This window comes from Gossypium hirsutum, chromosome A07, assembly GCF_007990345.1.
Source record: "Gossypium hirsutum isolate 1008001.06 chromosome A07, Gossypium_hirsutum_v2.1, whole genome shotgun sequence".
Classification (NCBI taxonomy): Eukaryota; Viridiplantae; Streptophyta; class Magnoliopsida; order Malvales; family Malvaceae; genus Gossypium; species Gossypium hirsutum.
In genome coordinates this window covers 24,189,371-24,212,594 of record NC_053430.1, presented here as the reverse complement: position 1 = coordinate 24,212,594, position 23,224 = coordinate 24,189,371, and the positions used below count along the sequence as shown (strand labels likewise).

General features: G+C 35.5%; 1 long non-coding RNA gene across 1 annotated transcript; it reads left to right on the top strand.

The window, feature by feature from the left end:
• The first annotated feature begins 14,359 nt into the window (after positions 1 to 14,359).
• Positions 14,360 to 15,441, top strand: LOC107953175 (uncharacterized). Its single transcript, XR_001699108.2, has 2 exons — positions 14,360 to 14,636; positions 15,082 to 15,441. It is a non-coding gene; the product is annotated as an uncharacterized lncRNA (long non-coding RNA).
• Positions 15,442 to 23,224: the final 7,783 nt, after the last annotated feature.

Below are 23,224 nucleotides of genomic sequence, written 5' to 3'. Positions count from 1 at the left end.
TTCTTTTGTTCCATGGTTTTTCCAGAAAACCTTAATCAGAGGAATTTTCTTATTTCTTAGAGTTTTAACATCTCTATCTATTATTCTAATTGGTTCCTCTTTAAAAGATAAATCCAATCGGAACTCGATTTCTTTAACAGAACGATATAGGAAGGATCAGAACAATAGCGCCGTAACATTGACTTATGGAACACATTGTGGATTCGATCTAACTCAGGAGGTCATTCAAGTTTGTAAGCCACTGGGCTAATCCACTTCTGTACTTGATAAGGACCAATAAAATGAGGTCTTAGTTTCCCTTTTCTACAGAACCTTAGAACCTTTTTCCAAGACAAAACTTTTAAGAAGACTTGTTCTCCCACATTTAATTTTATATCTTTTCTTTTTAGGTCGACATAGAATTATTGCTGATCCAAGGCCATTTTTAATCTTTCTTGAATCAGACGAATTTTATCTTTATTTTCTTGTACCAATTCAGGACCCATTATTTTTCTTTCTTTCAATTCTGTCCAACACAAGAGTGTGCGGCACTTTCTCTATTATAGTGCTTGGTAAGGTGCCATATTTATGCTCACTTGGAAACTGTTGTTGTAAGTGAGTTTAATAAGTGATAAAAATTCCTCCCAACTGCCTCGAAATTTAATGACACAACTTCTTAACATGCTTTCCAGAACTTGGATAGTTCTTTCGAATTGCCCATCGGTTTGTAGGTGGAATGTTGTGCTAGAGTTGAGTTTTGTTCCCAATGCTTTGTGTAGTTTCTTCCAAAACTTCGAGGTGAAACAAGGACATCGATATGATATAATTGAAATCGGTACTCCATGTAGTTTAATAATCTTTGTAATATACAACTTTGCTAAATTTGATAAAGGGTAATCGGTTTGAACTAGAATGAAATGGGCTGATTTGGTGAGTCGATCCACAATCACCCATACTAAGTCATTTTTTGTAGGAGTTAAAGGTAACCCACTTACGGAATCCATTGTTATTCTTTCCCACTTCCATTGTGGAATTTTGATTGTTTGTAGCAACCTCGACAGAAATTGATGTTTTGTTTTTAGTTGTTGGCATGTCAAGCACTTTGCCACTAAATTTGTCACGTCTCTTTTTAATCCTGGAAACCAATATAATTCTTTCAAGTCTTGGTACATTTTATTACTTTCGGGATGCATAAAGTATAGGCTATTATGGGCTTCTCGAAGTATCTATTGTTTCAATTTTGGATTGTTCGGGACACAGAATCTTTTTCTGAAGCAAAAGACTCCTCTTTCATCGATTAAGAAGTCTTCTGTCAATCCATCTTCCACCCTTTTTATGTGCGATAATAACTCAATATCCAAGGGTTGTTTGGTTCTTATTTTCTCTTCCAAAGTCAGGTTAACTTGTAATTTGGCTAGGATGCATCCATCATCGTAAAAGGCTCAATCTTGCAAACATTGTTCTTAGTTTAATTTTTGGCTTCCTGCTTAGGGCGTCTACTACAATGTTGTTTTCTCTGGATGGTATTCTATTGTGTAATCATAGTCTTTGTGTAGTTCGATCCATCTCGTTTGGCTTAAGTTAAGTTCATTTTGAGTCAAATGGTATTTCAAGATTTTTTGAAAAATGCAAGGTTTTGTTCAAACCTACAACTTGAAAAACATTAACTTAAGTGAGATGCTTCATGTTCCTAATGTTTAAACCAATTTGGCTTCCGTTAGATTATTAGGAAAAATTGAAGTGAAAATGTCCTTCGAATGTGACAATTATAATGATTACAAATATATTTTTGTGAGAAAAGACTTGTAAAAATATACTATTTCTTGTTTGATTATATAGTATTCAAACAATATAATCATTAATATAAATAATTTCATAAATCAAAGCAAGAAATAGGGTTATTACCTTAAATCTAAACATATTATTTTCAATATCTAAAGATATGAAGTTACTCAATGTAAACGTGAAAAAATAAAAATCTGATGCAATTTATGGAATTCAAAATTTAATTGAATATTTGCAACTTCTTTATTTTTATTTAAACCTAAGCCTCAAATTACCATCTCTTCACATATTGTTGAATGAGGAAAAAATGTTATATCGATTGCGTATGGTGATGAATTTGTCATAAAAAATATATAAGTAGGCAACATGAATACATAAATCTCTATTGTCTCTTTGGTTTAAAGAAGAAACAACTAAATCAGGCCTTTAATATGCAAAGTCATGGTAAGTTGCTAAAATATGACATTAATAAAATGGGTAAACTACAAAAATAGTCACTTTTGTTTGCCTCAGATTACATTTTAGTCACTTATGTTTGAAATGTTACATTTTAGTCACGTTATGGTTTTATTACGAAGTAGTCACTCTACTGTTAAACTTCGTTTCCTCCCTAACGACAATTCTACGTGGCAATCCAAATGGGTTTTAAATGCCAACTTGGATGCCTAGTTGCTAGGATGACAATAGGTTTTTAATTAAATAAATTTAATTTGGACTGCTACGTAGGACATCCAAGTTGTCATTTAAAACACATTTGGATTGTCATATAGGACAGCCGTTAAGGAGGTAATGGTAGAGTGACCACTTTGTAACAAAACGATAACATAAGTGACTAAACCGTAACATTTCAAACATAAGTGACTAAAATGTAATATGAGGCAAACAAAAGTGACTATTTGTATAGTTTACCCTAATAAAATTTTTCTTCTAAACTTCTAAACCCAAATATGTTATAAAAAAATCCCTAAAAATAATAACAACTAGTAAAGGTTTCATTTTAGATATTGTTCTGATTTATTTTAATTGAAATGATCCTTTAAACTTTTTATGCTTGTTGTTTGAAAGAAAAAAAAAACCATTCTCATTGAAAGAGAGAGAGAGAACCTTTAAACAAATAACTTCTTTGGCTATTTGCAACTTTGCTAGAGAATGCTTCAAACTCTGATTATAGTTTTTAAAAGGCACAATCAACTCATAATTAAAAACTAATGTCCTGTTTGGCAATTGGTTGATAGTTGATTATTGATTGCACTGGCTAGTTTGACTAATTGATTCTATTAACTAACTTGACAAACTGATTCTATTAACTGTTTATTTAAAAGTGTTTGTAAACCTTAACTGATAGCTGAAAATTAATATGTGTAAAATGAAAAATAAGGGCATGACGCATTTTATTGTTAAGTATTTATTTATTTATAGTACTTTAGTATTTATCGGGTGAAATTATTGAAATAAAACACTATTACCAAGGAATTAAAACGTCCATTATGGAAATTAATTAGTGATTTTAAATAAACAAATTTTCTTAAGTTCCTTATTTGCAAATATATTTTTTTGGTGAAAAGAAAAGGGATTACATTTAAATTAACTGATCAAAAATACCATCTACTATATCGAAATGCATGAGATCTAAGACTTCTCATGGCATATTGTCAAAAACTTCCAGATTATCCTTCTTGTTGAGCAACAATTTGACTAAGCAATCAACAACTTGATTTTTCTCTATAGAAATATGTCTTATTCTCTAATGCTAAACTTTCAATAAAGTCTGATGAATTCGTCTAATCAATGCAGAGTTTGAATATAATAATGAGCTATCTTGGATGCCTTTAATCATCTGTAAACTATCAAAACGAATCATTATCTTGTTGTAGCCTTGTCATTGGAGAAGAATCAAACCATCCAAGATGCCTCATAATTTCTCATCAAAAGCCGAGCATTTTCCCACATATCTGTTATACCTAAAAATCCACTCACCTACCCTATTACGCACCATTCCCTCAGCACCTCCTAATCCTGTGTAACACCCCACACCCAACCCAAACGTTATGGCCGAATTTGGAAATGTTACAAAAAAGGGTTTTGAAACAAAACTTTCATGTTAAACTTTTCAATTTTATCATTCTAAAGGAATCCACATTTTTAGAAAAACTTATTATTATTCTCTTTAATGAAACCGTCATTTATTGCCTTTTTAAGTAAAACATTAATTAAAACGTAAATTGGCAGCGGAAATTTGTAAGTCGTTATAGTGGAAAATCAAGCTTAAGTTTTCAAAAACATTTGTTTGCGTAAAACCGTTATTTTCGTTAAATATCGCAGAATAAAAGTCAAAGCACTTCCAAACCAAAATTAAAATCAAACAGTCTCGAGAGTCCAAAAATTATAAAACTTTAAAAAAACCAGAAAAAGTAAATAAATCACTAATTAAAAGTAGTTTTCAGACTAGTGGTCACCACTGAGACTCTTTCGTATCGACCCACTTATGGCTGAGAATTACCTGAACAGAACAGACAAACATATATGAGTTTTCATAAACCAATTGTGTAACTCAACAGAGATAGACATTCAAATATACTCAGAATTTCCATATGCAGAACATATACAGATACGGATATAAGTCCTTAACAGAATCAGATAATCAAAACACAAATATGCAAAATCCTACCCCCATCCTCTACACACCATCTCCGACCATCCCAGCACATTATATGTGGTATAAAACACTCACCCATCCTTACACACCACATAGTGCTCGCACGACACTTATTAGAATAATTTGCAGTTGTGCTGCCAGAATAAGGGCTAAATATCCCATTACAGAACACTTTCCCCAATAAAAAGATCCTACCCCATATACAGATACAAATAGCAGATAACAGATATAACAGAATTATCATGTCTTGCATACTTATATATATAGATAGATATCATACATGTTATTACGAATCAGTCAAATCATACATATCAATTTTTAAATGCTCAAATCAATTAATTAGAATACATATATCATGCATTAGGGTCTGTTTTGCTCTTACCAGTCTTACGGAAGACGCATAGTCGACCGAATTGACTTATGTGACTTTAAAAAAAGATTTAGAATTTTGGGCTCGCATGCCGTGTGGCCCACATGGCCTGACCTATGGCCCACATGCTCGTGTGGCCAACACGCCTAAATCGACCTAGGCCATGTGACCCACACGGCCACACACTCGCCCTTTACACGACTATGTCTCGCACATGACTAGGCACACGTCTGTGTGGCGTCGATAGACCACTTTTTCGGCTTTCGTCAAACCTTGTTTCTCCATGTTTTCATTACACACCTGGTTCGTTTTTATGCGAAAGCAAACCCGAGACAACCAAAACCCACGAAATGGCAGCACTGAAGCTTTACTACATGATCAAGGAGTTTTGAATTTCTCGAGAATTATCTATGAAACCGCACGAAGAAATCGAGAATACTCAACGCAACGAGAAAAGTGAGTTGAAGCCAAAATTGATGGAACAAAATATGGAAAAAGCATGAACGAAACAAAAAAGACAGATGGAAAAAGGGAAGAAACAAAAAAAATGACGTCAAAAGGGAAAGAGAATTTTGGAAAACAGGAAATAAAAATTAAAAATAAAGTTACTTAATTCCTCCAACTCCCTACTAACCTACTAACTAGCCTAATCCCACCAAATCTGATACACTAACCACATCCAACTACCTCAAACTCCCAACTCCACTGAACCTCTACTAGACAATCGAAACAAAAATTAACATTCATGCTCACACGGGGATTCAAACACGAGACCTTCAGCAAACTAACTCCTTACCACTCAAACCAACAGCCAATTATGATAAAAGTTTACTAAAGATAAATATAACCCAACCCACCAAAGGTAAGGTCAGGATCAAAATAACAGAATTTTTCAGAAAGTGAGACTTGAACCTAAAACCTCAAACACACATTCAGAACACTTAGCCACTGAAGCAGATACATATTTGTGACAAAATTCATAAAAATAAAATTAAATATTTTAGGGTGTTACAACTCTACCCCTAAAAGAAATTTTAACCTCAAAATTTACCTGATCCGAATAGGTGAAGATACTATTGACACATCAAGTCCTCAAGTTCCTACGTGGCTTCTTCAGTACCATGATTCCACCACAGAACCTTAAATAATGAAATAGACTTCCTCTTTAGAATCTTAACATCTCAATCCAAAATTTAAACTGGCTCCTCCTCATATGTCAAATTCGGTCTAACCTCAATCTCCTCAACAAAAATAAAATGAGATAGGTCAGATCGATAGCGCCTTAAGATAGAGACGTGAAACAGATCATGGATACGGTCTAACTCTAAAGGTAGCTCTAATTGATAAATGACTAGTCTCATAAGCTTTAGAATTCGATACGACCCAATGAACCTAGGGCTCAACTTGCCCTTACGTCCGAACTGCAGAACCTTCTTCCACGGAGATACCTTAAAAAAGACAAAGTCACCCATATAATATTTGATATGCCTTCTTTTCAGATCTGCATAAGACTTTTATCTATCAGAAGCTGCCTTAAGACGATCCCGTATCAACCTGATTTTATCTTCCGTCTCGGAGACCAATCCAGGACCCAAAACACGTCGCTCACCCAACTCAGTCCAACACAGTGGAGTACAACATTTACGACCATACAAAGCCTCGTAAGGTGTCATCTGAATGCTAGACTGAAAATTGTTGTTGTAGGCAAACTCAACTAAAGACAGAAAATCCTCCAAACTCCCGCGAAAATCAATTACACAACTCCAAAGCATATCTTCCAGTATCTGAATCACACTCTTAGATTGACCATCGGTTTGAGGATGGAACGCAGTACTGAAGTCCAATCTCGAACCTAGAGTTTCATAAAGTTTCTTTCAAAATCTAGAAGTGAAACAAGGATCTCTATCAGAAATTATCGAAATCGGAACCCCGCGAAGTCTTACAATCTCAGAAATGTAGAGCTTGGCCAATTTCTGCAGTAAATAATCCATCTGAACCGGAATAAAATAAGCAGACTTGGTCAACCGATCTACGATGACCTAAACAGAATCCTTTTTAGTAGGTATTAAAGGCAACCTACTAATGAAGCCCATCGTAACACGTTCTTATTTCTACAAAGGAATCCTAACGAGTTAGAGCAAACCCGAAGGCAACTAATACTCAGCCTTAACTTGTTGGCACGTCAAACAACAAGCAATAAAATATGTTACCTCTCGTTTCAGACTTGGCCACCAATACAATTACATAGATCCCGATACATCTTATTTCCACTGGGATGCATAATATATGGACTACTATGCGCTTCCCTCAGAATCAATTGTCTTAAATCAAAATCATTCAATACACAAACTCGTCTTTGGAAAATAGAACCTCATCCTTATTCAGCCCAAAATTAGATGTACTGCCACTCTTAGCCTGACAGAACTGCAGAACTAGAGAATCATCCCTTAACTATTTATCCCGAATTTAATCAATCTAAGTCGGTTTAACTTGCAACTCAACTAACAAACATCCATCATTAAACAAACTGAGACGAGTGAATATCGCTCTCAAATCAGACATTACTCTACGATTGAGAGCATCGGCCACTACATCGGTCATACCGGGATGATACTCTATCATATAGTCGTAATTCTTGAGGAACTTAATCCATCGACACTGCCTGAGATTCAACTCCTTTTGAGTAAGAAAGTACTTGAGGCTCTTGTGATCGGTGTAAATGACACACCTCTCACCATACAGGTAATGCCTCTAGATCTTTAAAGCGAACACCACGACAGCTAATTCGAGATCATGCATCAGATAATTCCCCTTGTATGACTTAAGTTATTGGGACACATAAGCCACAACCTTACCATCTTGCATCAGTTCACATCCCAAATCGATGTACGAAGCATCACTGTAAACCGCAAACTCTTTACTGGATTCAAGATATATCAGAATAGGAGCCTGAGTCAAAACAAACTTGAGTTTTTTAAAACTTAATTGTTGCGCATCAGTCTAGACAAAGGAACATTTTTACATAGAAGCTTAATCAGAGGATTTGCAATCAACAAGAAGCCCTAAACAAACCGCCGATAATAACCTGCAAGACCCAAAAAACTCCGGATCTCAGAAATATTATTAGGCTGTTTCCAATCAAGTACAACCTCAATCTTCCTAGTATCAAGTCGGATCCCCTTAATAGAAACCACGTGCCCTAGAAACGTTACTTCTCTTAACCAGAATTCACACTTACTCAACTTAGCATAGAGCTGTTTCTCTCAAAGTATCTGAAACACTACTCTAAGATACTCATCATGCTCATCCTCGGTCTTAGAGTACACTAGAATATCATCGATAAAATCTATGATGAACTTATCTAAATACGACTGAAAAACCCAGTTCAATAGATCTATGAATGCAGCTGGAGCATTCATCAAACCAAAGGGCATGACTAGGAACTCGTAGTGCCCATAACGACTCCTAAAATCTGTCTTAAAGATATCAGTTTCCTTAACCCTAAGTTGATGATAGCCGGAACGAAGATATATTTTCAAGAATACTGAAGCTCCACGAAACTGATCAAACAAATCATCGATCCTCGGAAGTGGGTATTTATTCTTTTCAATCAGCTTTTTTGACTGTCGGCAATCAATACACATCCTCATGGTACCGTCTTTTTTCTTTACAAGCAAAATTAGTGTCCTCCATGGAAACACACTAGGACGAATAAATCCATGATCCAAAAGCTCTTAAAACTGAGCCTTTAGCTCTGTAAACTCTTTCGGTGCCATTCGATATGAAGCGATAGATACCAGAGCTATACTCGGTAGAAGTTAAATGTCAAACTCAACTTTCTGATTCGGAGGTAATCCTGATAGCTGATCAGGAAATACATCTGAAAATTCCCTCATTATTCTGGTATTCCAAAGAGAAGAGTCCCCAGAAACTGAAACACTTACGAAGGCTAGATATGCTTTACACATCTTCCAAACCAGTTTTTTGGCTACTAGAGCGAAGATCACATTAGATAAGTAATCCCTACGCTTGTCAATCACAACCACTTCCACATCATCCTCAGTTCTCAAAATGACCCACTTAGTCGTGCAATCCAAACTGACTCGGTGCTCTATTAATTAGTCCATACCCAAAATCAAGTCGAACTCTCCAAACGGTAACTCAATCAGATTTGTCAAAAACACAACCCCTTAAACTTCCAGCGGTACATTCCTATACAATCTATTAACCCGATCAGATTGACCCAACGGACATAGTAAAAAAATCTCACCAGAAGTACTCTCAATAGTAATCCCTAAGTTTCCAGGTACAGTACTAACTACATACTAGTGTGTTGACCCTATGTCTATCAAAGTAGTAAAATGAGTATTAAAAATAAAAAAAATGTACCCGTAATCACATCATGGTCGTCTCTGTCCTCACAACGTCGAGCAGTATAAACCAGTGCAGGCTGCCTCACCTTAGTCTGATTAGCACATCTGCCCAGTGCTCTTTATCCTCTGCCCAAACCATTACCACCTCTAGTCAAACCATGGCCCCTAGGTGGCTGCTGTACTGCCCTCTGAGGCTGAACAAAACCCGGACCTAGAGCTTGCATCTGATCAGAATGTTGCGAGCACTCTCTAATCAAATGCTCCAATGACCCACAATGCAAAGAAGCCCGTAATCTCCTCCAACACTTGTCTGGATGGCGCCTACCATAATTGCTGCATGGCTGAACCCTAGTAGGAGCAACTAGAACTCCCACTCTAGTAGGCCCATCAAGTCTGGCTTGTTTCTTAGGCCTCTAAGCAGAACTAGAGGGCTTTGAATCCCTCTTATTCTTGCATCTCTCATGATATCTGTTCTGACACTCAACGCTTCTAACCTCCTCGGTGATATTTGACTTGTCCACCAGAAAACTCTCTTTTCCTCTACGAATCTATCAAAACCATCAGACTGTCTCTCAAACTATCCTCGAAATGCACACACTTCTCGTACTCAGATGCCACCATGCCTCAAGCGTAGCAGCTCAACCTAAGAAATTCGATCTCATACTCAGCCACAGTCCTATCCCCTTGCGTGAGATTCATGAACTCACATCTGCGAGTATCTACATAACTCGCTCCCACATACTTTCTCTAGAATACAGTTTTAAAATACCCCCAACTAATACGATCCGGCTGAGTACGCTCTTCGATCAGTAACTATCATTGACATGCCTCGTCACGAAGCAAAAAAATGCACCATTTAATTTCTGCTCAAAAGTGTAGTGGATGTCGTTCATTATTCTCTCGATAGCCTCCAACCAGTATTCAGCCACAGTAAGGGCAACTCCACTGACGCCCCTATATAGTTCAACTCCATTGGGCCAAAGTCATTTAGTTACTGACCCACGACCCCCAGATCTAAAATGGGGTCCAGCAACCCTATCTAAAACTCTCAGCATGGCTTGGGATAATGAGTCATCCCTAGCCGAGCGGCTTTGAGACCCAATTCCGGTAGTAGGTGAAATTCGTGTATCATTCTTATCTAGATTTGGTATACTGCCCAAAAAGGAAGACTCGACTCGAGTCCCCCTACGGTGCCCGACACGCCCACAAATACTACAACTGCGAGTTCCACGAGCGCTCATTGTAGTTCAGTTTATCTACATTATAGAATTTTATGCATCAATTTCAGTGTTTATTAGTAAACGGTTTATGCTTCAAATATTTATCAGAAGTTCAAAAATCTTTCAAAAATCACATTTTTTAGCTAACTCAGTATAGTTTCAGATAGTTCTAACTACAATATTTCTAAGTCCAGATGTACTTACAAGATCGGTGCTGGAGACTCGATGTACCAAATATTAACTCAAAAAAAAAATTTTGTTTAAAAAACTAGTTCTTTTACAAATAGAATTTTGAACCCAAAATTCACAGCCCGAGTTTTGTAACCTGACTTTGATACCACTATATGTAACACCCTAAACTCGGCCCAGACATTATGGTCGAATCTGGAAATTTTACGAAAAAAGGTTTTGAAACAAAACTTTCATGTTAAACTTCTCGATTTTATCATTCTAAAGGAGCCCACATTTTTGGAAAAACTTATTATTATTCTCTTTAATGAAACCGTCATATATTGCCCTTTTAAGTAAAACATAAATTAAAACGTAAATTGGCAGCAGAAGTTTGTAAGTCGTTATAATTGAAAATCAAGCTTGACTTTTCAGAAACATTTGTTTGCATAAAACCATCGTTTTTGTCAAATATCGTAGAATAAAAGTCAAAGCACAACCAAATAAAATTTAAAATCAAACAGTCCCAAGAGTCCAAAAATTACAAAACTCTCAAGAAAAACCAAAAAAGTAAATAAATCACTAATTAAAAGTAGTTTTCAGACTAGTGGTCACCGTTGAGACTCCGTGGTACTGACCCGTCTATGTCTAAGGATTACCTGAACAGAACATACAAACAGATGTAAGTTTTCATAAACCCAATGTGTAACCCAACAGAGATAAACATTAAAATATACTTAGAATTTTCATATGTAAAACAGATACAGATACGGACATAAGTCTTTAATAGAATTAGATCATGTCAGAATTAGATAATCAGAACACAAATATGCAAGATCCTACCCCCATCCTCTACACACCATCCCAGCACATCATATGTGGTATAAAACACTCACCCATCCCTACACACCACATAGTACCCACACGACACTTATTAGAATAATTTGCAGCTATGCTGTCAGAATAAGGGCGAAATATCACCTCACAGAATACTTTCTCCAATAAACAGATCCCACCCCATATACAAATATAACAAAATTATCATGTCTTGCATGCTTATATATATAAAAAGCATACATGTTTACGAACCAGTCAAATCATACATATCAATTTCTAAATGCTCAAATCAGGCTATCAGAATGCAGATATCATGCATTAGGGATTATTTTACCCTTAGCGGCCCTACGGAAGGCTCACAGTCGATTGAATCGACTTACGTAACCCTAGGGAAAAGTTTAAAATTTTGGGCCCACATGCCAGCTGTCGAAACCATCTTTCGATTTAAAAAAATTTAAAGTTTTTAAATTTAATGAAAATACGGGGGAATCGACTTTTGAAAAAAACAGGAATAAGGGAGTCGCCACCGATCTTTTTGTTTTGGGTGTGATCGGATCACCTAAAATTTTGGTTATTTTAATAAAAGATTTGCGATTTACTAAAACAATGACTCTGGTCTACGAAAATTTTAGAAAAATGGGCTCGGGAGTCGGTTACGCATGAGGAAGGATTAGCACCCTCACTACGCCCAAAATTGGTACCAAATCAATTAAATACTGTCCTTATGTCTAAAAAATGTTTTTCAAAATGTGGCTCATTTTAATAAAAGTTGAATAACCCGAGTTGATTGTCAAAAATCTTTTTGTTTCGACGTCCGAAAAATTTATAATTTGAAAATCACGAAAGGATGCTCAACTATTTAGTCCAACGAAAAATCGAAACCCAGCACAGTAGGGCACGATTCTTCGAATTCCCAAACATCGATCATTGCCTCACTTTGGGAAAATACGAGTGAAATTCCGGAGAGATATTCGATTATTTTGGACAGACGGGAGATTGCAACCCAGCACGATAGGGCTCTATTCCCCGAATTGCCAAACATCGAGCACTTCTTTCGTTTTAAAGGGTTTTTAGAAAACCTGAATGAAACTTCGAAGGGATCTTCGATTGTTTAGGGCGAATGAAAAAGCACAACCCAGCACGATAGGGCACGATTCTCAAATCGCCAAACATCGAACATCCTTTGTTTTGAAGGATTTTTAATAAACATGAGTGAAAACCTAAAGGAATATTCGATTGTTTTGAGCAAACGAGAAGTCACAACCCAGCACGATAGGGCATGATTCCCGAATTGTCAATCACCGAATATTGGCTTCGTTTTAAATGATTTTTAGAAGACATGCGTGAAATTTTGGAGGGATATTTGATTATTTTAAGCAAACGAGAAATTGCAACCCAGCACGTTAGGGCACGATTCCACGATTGCCAAATATCAAATCTCGTCTTCGTTTTAAAAATTTTTTAAGTGAATACTTATAAACTAGCTTAAAACGTATTAATGAATTTTTTGAAATGAAACAAAATTAATCATAAAATTTAGATTTTATAAAACCACATTTCGAAAATAAAAAAGAAAACGATGAATGGGGTAATATGTACATACGAGACATGGTCCATTAATAAACTAATAATTAAGCGGGACTAATCAAAAAAGGTAATACGATTACAAAAATGCATGGAGAATAATTACTATAATAATACAATGACAAAGATGATAATATAACAACCATTCAAGCAAAACAATACATATGATAGCATGCCACAATAATATTCATCGTATGTTATAGAATAACCAATACAAGACATAAAAATAATATAGCAATTAGAAACCAATGCGCTATCCAATGATAACAACGAGTAAATGGACCTATATAAGTTGACAAATTTGCATGAAAGCTATAGATAGCTATATGATTTTTGGGAACTGATATTATAGAATGAAAATTTGAATCGAATTGCATGTAAAATGTTTTAAACATGAATTTATTTAAAATTAACAAAATACATGATGGTATAAAAATACATGATACAAAAATACATGACAAAAACATGAGGCCCAAAATAAATTTATAAAAAAAATGTACGTATAAATTAATAAAAGAATGAGATTAAAATTAATACATAAATAATTTTAAATTGGTTTTTAAAAAACATATATATCCTCATATCAAAATATTTAAATAATAAGCTATATAAAACACAAAAGCCATATAATATAAAGAAATATTCAAAAACTTTAAAATTATCAAAGGGAGTTCCTAAAAATAATTTTGTATACATACATAAAAGAGAATGAAAAAGTCATAAAACAAAGAGTATTTTAAAATAAAAAATCTATTAAAGTAACAAGTATATCGACATGTATACCTATGAATTAAAAAAGGTACATGCAAATTTGTATAGAAATAATAATGTATATACATGCTTAATAATACATATGAATCAAATACATGTACTAATATAAATAAATCCAAAATAACTCAAATCCTATGTCAAACACATGCAAAGCATATTTGAATAATAAAGAAATACGTTAAAAATGCCAGGATATATATAAAGACAAAAGCCAGTATATGCATATAAAAATATATTGACACTATTATAATATATACATACATATATAATAATATAAAGGAAACAAATATTTAAAATGTATAAAACATGATGTTCACATTGTTAAGAGAAAACAGTTTATAACAATGGAATAGCCATGACCTAAAATTAAAAAAATAATTAATTAAGAACACACAAGGGCTATGAACTAAAGGACTTAATCAAAATTAAACTAAAACAAGAGGGGAAAATTAAGAAAATGGAACAAATGAAAAAAAAGGGACCAATGCGCGAGGCGCGATAATGCAGAAGGATCTAAACTGGAAATATACCGGTCCTCACAATGCAGCATTAAAACGCGGACTAAATTACAAACGCGCATGAATTAAAGAGCCAAATTAAAAAAAGGGCCAAACAAATAAGGTGCAATTGAATATTCGCACAAAAGGAAGGATTTAATGCAAAAATTCCCCACTCCTAATGAAAAGACGCAGACTTATTTTAATGCTGAAACACTTATTCCCATTTACTTTTCTTTCAAAGCACAAGTAACCTTTTAATTTTAAAAAAGAAACAGAACCCTTCACTGTCTTTGGGTTCATTAAGCAACCGCCCAAACCACATCAATTTGATGGCTGACGGAGCACGAACGGGGGTCAGATCTTGCTGAAGAATGCCTCGCCCACAAAGATCCGGTAAGAGTACTCCTTTCCCCCTTTTTTTTTAAAAAAAAAACTTTAAAATCCTATACTATTCTGTCAAAAATGAGGCGAAATCCGACGAAGAGCAAGAGAAAACAACCCTAGCCCGAATCACCATATTCCTGAGACATGAGGGCTTTCATCGGTGTTGTTTCAAGTATCCTTTTCGTTTTCTATGCTAAAATAATGCAAGCAAATCGATGGAAAAGAGGGAAAGATTTGAAATCACATTTAGATAACTTTTTTGATTTCTTTTCTACTGTTTAGAATATGTATTGTAGTGTGCGTATCTCATCCCCAAAAAAAAGAGAGACTTTACAATCGAAATACACAGGGCTTTATAGCCAAAATCCGAAAAGATCAAAACATAAAAAATAAAAAATACAACTTTTCTTTGTTTTTCTATTTGCTACTGCTGTGGTTTGTCTGTTCTTCGCAGGTACGGGGTGCGTTGGCATCGTACGGAGGCTGTGCTGGCACTTGCGTAGCTGCTGGAGGGTACGGAGGCGGTACGGAGGCTGGGGCTGCTGCGGCGCAAACAGATTGCTAGGGTTCTGCCTTATTTTTGAATCTTGGGCCACTTGGGCTGATATAATTTGGACTAGTTTTATTAGTTTTGGGCTATGGGTCATGTAAATGGGCTATGGGGTATTGGGTTTGTGACTTGGGTCTTGGATTTTAATTTTGGGTTTAGGGTCATGTATTAATTTTAGGTTTTGGACTGCAATGATTTGGTTTGTAAAAGGACACTAAAATGGGCTGTTTGTGTTTTAAACTTTTTGTTTATTGATTTATTTTATATTTTGTTTTGGTCTTTTGTGTTTGTTTGGGCCAGGCAAATTTGGCCCACTACACTCGTTTGGCCCACACACCTAAATCGGCCTTGTCTGTGTGGCTCACACACCTAAATTGGCCTAGCCCGTAGACCCATACAGCCACACTCGTCTGTGACACAGCCCTGTGCGACACACGACCAGGCACACGTCCATGTGGAGTCGACAAGCCACTTTTTCGACTTTTGCCAAACCTCATTTTTCTGTGTTTTCGTTACATACTTGGTTTGTTTTTTACGCAAAAGCAAACACGAGACAACTAGAACCCCCGAAACAGTAGCCCCAAAGCTTTACTACACAACCAAAGAGTTTCAAATTTGCCAAGAATTATCTACAAAATCGTACGAAGAAACTGAGAATACCCAACGTAACGAGAAACGTGAGTTGAGGCCAAAATCGATGGAACAGAATGAGGGGAAAACAGGAACGAAATAGAGAAGATAGAAAGAAGAAGAGAAGAAACAAAAAAAAATGACGTCAAAAAGGGAAGAGAATTTTGGAAAACAGGAAATAAAAATTAAAAATAAAGTTACTAAACTCCTCCAACTCCCTAGTAACCAACCTAATCCCACCAAATCTGACACTCTATCAGACAACCGAAACAAAAATTAACATCCACACTCACATGGGGATTTGAACACAAGACCTTCAGCAAACTAGCTCCTTACACCTCGAACCAGCAAGCTCATTCTAATATAAGTTTACTAAAGATAAAATATAACCCAACCCACCAAAAAAAATGCTAGGATCAAAATGATAGAATTTTTCAGAAAGTGGGACTTAAACCAAGACCTCAAACACACATTCAAAACACTTAGCCACTGAAGCGTATACATATTTGTAACAAAATTCACAAAAATAAAATTAAATATTTTAAGGCGGTTCATCCTGAAGCCTGTATAATTGCTCCATTAGAATTTAGGTGAACCCAATTTCCTGACAAGGATTGACTAAGACTATTTTCCTGATAGCTACTCTAAATATCCTCATGAACTGACATGTATTGCAAATATTAACCTTGTGGAAATTTATAAAATATTAATAGTGTATCAATATGATAGTAAACTATACTCTTAGTGATAATATGTCACACTCTGAATAAATTTGTCAAGTAACATATTTCAATTAATATAAAGTTGCATAAGAAATCATTTTACATGAGCAAATTGAAAATAAATTAAGAGTACATAAATATTCAAGGACGAATGGGCTTGATTGAAAATTTCTTGCGACAATGTTGATCTTAGTAGATTTAAGTGGAGTTTTTCTTTTTTTTTTAGATTTACTTTGGACTTTAGAGGTGGAAGTGAAAATAAGGGAATAAAGGCTACTTATATCTTGGCACACTTGAGAGCATGTGGTAAAAGAAGTAATTTTTTAGCAAGCATGGTCAGATATGTCATTCCACATATCTTATTCCCATTCAACTGTTGAAAAAAGTTGTCTATCCTAACGTTTTTCATTTTGGAGGTTTTAGCTTAACAATTTCTTGCAAACTTCGATTCACCAAACACTACAATTAGAGAGTTTAACTATTCAATTGTAACATCCCGAAATAGGGCCTAAACGGAATAGTGGTTGCGAAACCACAAATTCGAGGTAGAAAATTTTATTTTATTATCATTTTAAGGTCTATGGCATGATTGCATGATTGTGTGAAAATTTCGTTTAGAAATTTTATCGATAGAGGGTCCAATTTGATATTTAGGACTATATTGCAAAAGTTGTAAAATGTGTGTTCTTGTTCACAAAGGTACTAAGTACTTGTGAGTAATGGGTTTTTAAAGTGGAGGTCCTTGGATAGTAATTAGACCATTATACTAGTTTGGACAAAAATACCTAAAGGAAAATAAAACACCATAGTTTTTAATTAAGGGCATTTTGGTTATTTAGTTATTAAAATGAATTAAAAACAAAATTAAAAGCCAATTTTTGTCCATCTTCTTCATTAGACCGAAATTTCAAGGTTTCTCCATAGCTAGGGTTTGTTTCAAGCTTCCAAGCTCCATAGTAAGTGATTCCAAGCCCCGTTTTTAATGTTCTTTACGTTTTTGGAGTCCCGGTAACTTGATTAAGCTTATTCTAGCAATAATTCAACCTAGGGTTCATATTTGGAAAAATACCCATAGGTGAAATTTGTGTGTTTTGGTGTTTTATGATAGAATATGAGATTTTAAATTATGTTAGACAACTTGTGCTACTTGGTTTTAAGTGAAAACGAGTAAAAGGGCTTAATCGGTAAAAATACCTAATAGTCATAAGTACATGTTACAGTGAGAATTTGATGTTGTCATAGAAGGGAAAAATGATCAGCATGTCATAAAACATAAGAAAATAGGATGAAGTTTAAATTCCGAGCCTTGGGGAAAAAGAGTAAATATGTAAAAGTTTAGGGGAAAAAATGTAATTTTTCCAAAGTTTGGGTCAATGACTGTTTTAATAAATGTGAGTATTAAATAAGCTAATTTTTTTTATTATAGATCAAGAAGAACAAAATCCGAAGTTAGACCGGGAAAAGAAAAAGATAGTGGACTAAATCGATATAGTTGATCGTATTTTGTTTCGAGGTAAGTTTGCGGTAAATAAATGCAATATTCTATTATTTTATGTTAATTTTGTTAATTTCCAGCATGTGTATATTTATTTTATGAAATTATTTAAAGAAGACTCAAGCATGAATTGACGGAGAAGTAATTTCAGAAAGTCCCGGTTGAACCTTAGGAATGTGTAGGATACAAATGTCATGACATTAGGGTTTAAGGATACCATGTAAGACCATGCTAAGGCATGGCAATTGGTAGGGTTTCTCAGGCAAGGAAATCATGTAAGACCATGTCAAGACATGACATTGATAAGTTACTATAAGGCAAAGGTCCCATGTAAGACCATGCCAAGGCATGGCATTGGTGAGTTCATAAGGCAAGGATACCATGTAAGACCATGTCAAGACATGGCAATGGTAAGTTTAAAAAGGATACCACGTAAGACCATGACAAGTCATGGCAATGGTAAGGTACCCACGTATCCTTAGTATTCCAAGTGGTTCAACGGGAAAATTTAAAGAGAATATCAAGGTAAGGTAAGGTAAGGTAAGGTAAGGTAAGACGAGTTATACTAAAGAGGTAAGACAAGTTCATGTTAGAAGAGCAAAGGTAAGTACATAATGTTCATGTATGCTTGATAAGGAAAAAGGTGAGTAAAATGTATTAATAAATTTGATTAAGTAAGTAAGTATTTAAGTAAGTGAGTAAGTGAAGAAGTTTAAAATATGTCTATGACAATTAATGAAGTTGCATTAAGTAGTATCATGCCAAGTAGTAAGATAATTCTTATGAATATTGTTATTTATTTGCATGCAAACTTACTAAGCTTAATGCTTACCACCTTTATTTTCCTTCTTTTTATAGTTTTGTCAAGCTAACTCGGGGATCGTAAAGTACGTCGGAGGTCCGGGCACACTATCACGAGGATTATTTTGGTATAGCTAGACGTTTCATTTTGAGTATGGCATGTATAGCATCGTAGCCATTTTGTGTGTATGATCTTATGATATGGCTGATGAATGGTATGTAAATGCTTGATAATGATTAGCTGTTGGAATGGTATGCCTAAATGCTAGTTATTCCATGGAAATCATGAAAAATGTGAAATTAGCTTTAAAACAGTATTGGACAGCAATAATAATGTGAATTTGGAAAATCACTAAAAATAGTAGAATTGGATTTAGATAGTGAATGAGATATAGAATTAAAGCTTGATGAGTCTATTTTCATATGGATGGAACAAAACAGGTATATGAGTTATATTTTATGAGATATTTAAATTTTTGTGAAATAGGGCTAGAGCGATTTTTGGATCCCCTGTTCTGACTTTGGAAATTCACCAAAAATTGTAAAAAGATAATTTTAAGTCATGCTTTACATGTAAAGATTCCTTATTGAGTCTAGTTTTATGAGAAATAAACTTCATAATAATTGAAACTCTGTACAGGGAGATATTTAATTTGTAATACACAGGGGTCAGAGTAGTCAAACCCTGAAACAGGGGAGACTTTAACTAATAAACTGTACTAGTTGGCCTGACCAAAAATTCTAGAAAAAATTTAGTTGATAGATATATGAGTCTAGTTTCAGGGAAAATTTACGGAATTGGATTTTGAGTTTCGTAACTCGAGATATGAATTTTTAAGAGACTGTGATGCAGTTAGCCAGCTTGTCTGGAAGTTCTAAAATAAATTGTTTGAGCTGTTTAATTAATGAATTAAGTCCGTTAACACCTCGTGCTCGAATCTGGCTACGGTCTCGGGTTCGGGGCGTTACATCAATCATCTATTTGTGCCCAAATCAACTAAAAAATAACTCAAGAAAAAAAAAGAAAAATTCAATTCCATTTACTTTTCCTTAAATGAAAGAAATAATCCAAACAAGGGTTCCTTTATTTTCCCTAGTTTTAATGCAATCCAAACAATGGAAGAAGAAATTATTAAATAGGCACTTCCTAATACATCGCTCACTATGCCATTTAATAATATAACAACATTAAATTTTTTTTGTCAAATCTTCATTTCCAAACCTTCTTTTATCTCCTTCCTTTCTCTTTTAATTACCCAGTCCTTTCTCTTTTTCAACCCACTCTCTTATTGTTACGGTTCCTCTCCATGCAACAATAATATCCCTCCTTCCCGAAACAGCTTTTCCTTCCTCTGTGGCCACCGCCACATATCCAAAATATGCCACTTCATTTGGACTTATAACAGCATATATAAAATGGGTCACTTCATAATGGTATGGGTTTCCATTTTCAACATCAGTGTTAGGGAAAAACTGGTTAGGTTGGCATAGGCTAAGGGCATGACCCTTTGATGCGTTGGTACTGTTAACATTAATGGGAGACAACATTAATGACAAACAATACAAAGTGGTGCAAGTTTAGCACCCTAAAGTTGACTTTGAAAAAGTGGCATGGGATAATTTTTTTTTGGTCCTTGAGATAATGGGCTATTTATTGTTTGGTCCTTAAACCTCAACTATAAATAGGCCTTCTCATTTCTCATTTCAATTCATCCCAACCAATCTTTCTCTCTTAGTTTTCTCTCTTCTCCCATTTGAGAATTCTTAAGGAATTCTATTTGTTTGTAATACTTTGGAGATAGTAAAGTTATCATCTGGTGTTAGTGCCCGAGGACGTAGGTATAATTTACCGAACCTCGTTAAATCTCTTGTGTTCTTTCTTGTCCTATTTTTCTTTCAATATTTGAGGGTATAATAGTAGTATTTAATTGTGCTATTAAATTACTATAGAAGGGATATTCTGTCTAAGGAAAGACTTGGTATTTAAGAGATCCATGTGATCCACCTCTCTTCCCTGGGAATTGAACTTTGTGTGATTTTTTAGTACAATAATTTACACGCTTCCGACCCTATTGGAACAACAAGTGGTATCAAGAGCCGAAGGTTAATCGTAGTATGCTCTATGGTTGCAGTTTGAACTGATCTTCCACATCAGAAAAGATTTCCTTAGGTATATTGAAAGATTATGGAGAAAACGGTCGGTGTAGGAGCTTCAACATCGTCCATGTGGACAAGACTGACAATTGCAAATGCAAGATTGGCCGTGGAGATCTTTGATGGCACGGGCCATTTTGGTATGTGGCAAAGTGAGGTTCTAGATGCCCTTTTTCAGCAGGGTCTAGACATTGCCATTGATGAAGAGAAACCAGATGATGTACAGGAGAAAGATTGGAAGGCGATCAATCGGTTGGCATGTGGCACAATTCGATCATGCCTTTCTCGAGAGCAGAGGTATGCTTTTTCAAATGAGACTTCTGCAAATAAGTTGTGGGTGGCACTTGAAGAAAATTTTTTGAAGAAAAACAGTCAAAATAAGCTCCACTTGAAGAAAAGACTGTTTCGCTTCACATACGTCCCAAGTACCACAATGAATGATCACATCACCAAATTTAATCAGTTAGTCACTGATTTGCTGAATATGGATGAGACATTCAAAGATGAAGATTTGGCTTTGATGCTATTGGGGTCACTTCCTGAGGAGTTTGAGTTCCTAGAAACTACTCTACTTCATGGCAGGAGTGATATATCTCTGAGCGAAGTCTGTGCGGCCTTATACAGTTATGAACAGAGAAAGAAGGACAAACAGAAAAACTCAATCAGAGATACAGAAGCTTTAGTAGTCCGAGGTCGTTCATACACTCGGAAGAAAACTCAAAAGGGGAGATCAAAGTCAAAGTCCAGACTCGGGAAAGATGAATGTGCTTTTTGTCATGAGAAATGCCACTGGAAGAAAAATTGTCCAAAGCTGAAGAATAAGGGAAAAGCTGCTGTAGATGCTTGTGTTGCTAAGCATGATACTAGTGACTCTGAACTATCACTGGTTGCATCATCATCGTCGTTCCATTCAGAAGAGTGGATATTGGATTCGGGTTGTACCTATCATATGTCCCCTAACCGGGATTGGTTCTCTGATTTAGTAGAACTAAATGGAGGAGTTGTTTATATGGGCAATGACAATGGCTGTAAAACTGTTGGGATAGGTTCAATCCAATTAAAGAATAAAGATGGATCAACCAGAGTTCTGACTAATGTTCGGTACGTGCCCAGTTTGAAGAAAAATCTCATCTCATTGGGAGCCTTGGAATCCAATGGTTCAGTTGTTACTATGAGAGATGGGGTTTTGAAAGTGACATCTGGCGCATTTGTGATATTGAAGGGCATCAGGAAAAATAACTTGTATTACTACCAAGGTAGTACAGTTATTGGAGCAGTCGCTGTAGCTTCCGGCAACAAAGAATTGGACTCCATACAGTTGTGGCATATGAAGTTGGGACATGCCAGCGAAAAATCCTTGCAAATTCTGGCAAAGCAAGGATTGTTGAAAGGTGCAAAGGCTTGCAAATTAAAATTTTGTGAGCACTGTGTTCTGGGAAAGCAAAAGAGAGTGAAATTCGGCACTGCTATCCATAATACAAAAGGTATTTTGGAATATATTCACTCAGATGTGTGGGGGCCTTCCAAAACACCTTCGTTGGGAGGAAAACACTACTTTGTTACTTTTGTTGATGACTTTTCCAGAAGAGTTTGGGTGTATACCATGAAAACTAAAGATGAAGTGCTTGGAGTTTTTCTTAAATGGAAAACTATGATCGAAAACCAGACTGGCAAGAAAATCAAGCGGCTTAGGACGGACAATGGGGGGAATATAAAAGTGATCCGTTCTTCGATGTGTGCCAAGAGTATGGTATTGTTCGACACTTCACAGTTAGGGATACACCACAACAGAATGGAGTGGCAGAGCGTATGAATCGAACATTGCTGGAGAAAGTTCGATGTATGTTGTCCAATGCTGGGTTGGGCAAGCAATTTTGGGCTGAGGCTGTGACATACGCTGGCCATCTTGTTAATCGTTTGCCATCATCTGCATTAGAAAGAAAAACTCCTATGGAGGTATGGTCTGGAAAACCGGCTACAGATTATGATTCCTTACATGTGTTTGGAACCACTGCATATTACCATGTGAAGGAGTCAAAGTTAGATCCGAGGGCAAAGAAAGCTCTCTTTATGGGAATCACTTCTGGAGTGAAGGGATTTCGTCTTTGGTGCTTAAGCACAAAGAAAATGATCTGTAGCAGAGATGTTACCTTTGATGAATCTGCCACATTGAAAAATGTAGCAGATAAAGATATTCAGACGAACAATACTCCACAGCAGGTGGAGTGTACTCCAAAACAGGTAG